The sequence below is a fragment of the Penaeus monodon genome, chromosome 5, assembly GCF_015228065.2.
Source record: "Penaeus monodon isolate SGIC_2016 chromosome 5, NSTDA_Pmon_1, whole genome shotgun sequence".
Taxonomy (NCBI): Eukaryota; Metazoa; Arthropoda; class Malacostraca; order Decapoda; family Penaeidae; genus Penaeus; species Penaeus monodon.
This window is the reverse complement of record NC_051390.1, coordinates 52,395,632-52,398,131: the sequence shown is the minus strand read 5'-3', so window position 1 is coordinate 52,398,131 and position 2,500 is coordinate 52,395,632.

The following is a 2,500-nucleotide window of genomic DNA, read 5'->3' as shown; positions in this document are numbered from 1 at the left end:
CTACTTCGGTTTGTTGGAATCTACTTCGGTTTGTTGGAATCTACTTCGGTTCGTTGGAATCTACTTCGGTTTGTTGGAATCTACTTCGGTTTGTTGGAATCTACTTCGGTTTGTTGGAATCTACTTCGGTTCGTTGGAATCTACTTGGGTTTGTTGGAATCTACTTCGGTTTGTTGGAATCTACTTCGGTTTGTTGGAATCTACTTGGGTTTGTTGGAATCTCCTTCGGTTTGTTGGAATCTACTTCGGTTTGTTGGAATCTACTTCGGTTTGTTGGAATCTACTGGGTTTGTTGGAATCTACTTGGGTTTGTTGGAATCTACTTCGGTTTGTTGGAATCTACTTGGGTTTGTTGGAATCTACTTGGGTTTGCTGGAATCTACTTGTTTTTTTTAGAATCTACTTGGGTTTGTTGGAATCTACTTCGGTTTGTTGGAATCTACTTCGGTTTGTTGGAATCTACTTGGGTTTGTTGGAATCTACTTGGGTTTGCTGGAATCTACTTCGGTTTGTTGGAATCTACTTGGGTTTTTTGGAATCTACTTCGGTTTGTTGGAATCTACTTCGGTTTGTTGGAATCTACTTCGGTTTGTTTGGAATCCTACTTCGGTTTGTTGGAATCTACTTCGGTTCGTTGGAATCTACTTCGGTTCGTTGGAATCTACTTCGGTTTGCTGGAATCTACTTGGGTTTGTTGGAATCTACTTCGGTTCGTTGGAATCTACTTCGGTTTGCTGGAATCTACTTGGGTTTGTTGGAATCTACTTGGGTTTGTTGGAATCTACTTGGGTTTGTTGGAATCTACTTGGGTTTGTTGGAATCTACTTCGGTTTGTTGGAATCTACTTGGGTTTGTTGGAATCTACTTGGGTTTGTTGGGATCTACTTCGGTTCGTTGGAATCTACTTCGGTTTGCTGGAATCTACTTGGGTTCGTTGGAATCTACTTCGGTTTGTTGGAATCTACTTCGGTTTGCTGGAATCTACTTCGGTTTGTTGGAATCTACTTCGGTTTGTTGGAATCTACATCGGTTTGCTGGAATCTACTTCGGTTTGTTGGAATCTACTTCGGTTTGTTGGAATCTACTTGGGTTTGTTGGAATCTACTTCGGTTTGTTGGAATCTACTTCGGTTTGTTGGAATCTACTTCGGTTTGTTGGAATCTACTTGGGTTTGTTGGAATCTACTTCGGTTTGTTGGAATCTACTTCGGTTTGTTGGAATCTACTTGGGTTTGTTGGAATCTACTTGGGTTTGTTGGAATCTACTTCGGTTTGTTGGAATCTACTTCGATTTGTTGGAATCTACTTCGGTTTCCTTGAATCTATTTCGTTTTTTTAATCTACTTCGGTTTCCTTGAATCTACTTCGGTTTCTTATTCATTTGTTTGTTTATTTATTTGTTTTATAATCATCAACATCATCATTATTGCTATTGATTTGTTTTTTTTTTTTATCATATATTGATATATTTCTCTATTCATTTGGGGGATATATTTCATTTTTCCTCTCTCTGTTTAGCTAAAAAATATCCAAACTTGCTATTTTTTCATAACTGTAAGTGCTTTTATTTAGAGATTTTATTCATTTATCTAATTATCTTGATTTTTCTTTATCTGTGTGACTTTTATTATTTTCTTTATTAAATATTTTTTTCTGTGTAGTTGAAATTATTTCATATTTTCTTCTTTGTGGATGGAATTCATTTGATATTTATTTCTGTATGACTGAAAAGTATTTAATATTTCCTTCTGTATGGGTGAAAGTTATTCAATATTTTCTGTATGACTGAAAATTATTTTATTATTTTCCTCTTTACGGTAGAAAATTAATTAATGTTTTCTTTTGTATGGCTGAAAATTATTTAATATTATCTTCTGTATGGCTGAAAATTATTCAAAATTTTATTCTGTATGGATGGAAATTATTTTCGCCCACATTCTTCTGAAACGGATCCGCGACCACCTACTAAGGCATAAGAGATCGAAGCAGTCTGGATTCCCTCCTGGCAAGTCCACAATAGACCGAATACTAGCGCTTCGAGTAATAGTGGAACGCCGTCGTGAGTTTGGTCGTGGGTTGCTCGCAGCCTACATCGACCTCAAGAAGGCGTTTGACTCGAGAATCGCTATGGGAGATCCTGAGACTCAGGGGAATTCCGACACGGATTATTGGCCTAATAGCAAGCCTATATACCGGTACTGAAAGTGCTGTAAAATATGGTGGGGGCCTGTCAAACTTCTTCTCTGTTAATTCAGGGGTGAGGCAAGGCTGTGTCCTTGCACCAACACTTTTCAACACCTGCATGGACTGGATAATCAGTTAATACCCAAAATCAGTGTGGAGCAACACTGGACAATATCAAGTATCATCTAATTTACCGGCGACTGACATACTTATGCTGACACCTTGACACCTTAAATCTTAATCCACTTACTTAAAACTGTCCTGTTGGCATTACTGACATGGATATCGACAGTAATGTTACGGGGAAAATTTTTTTT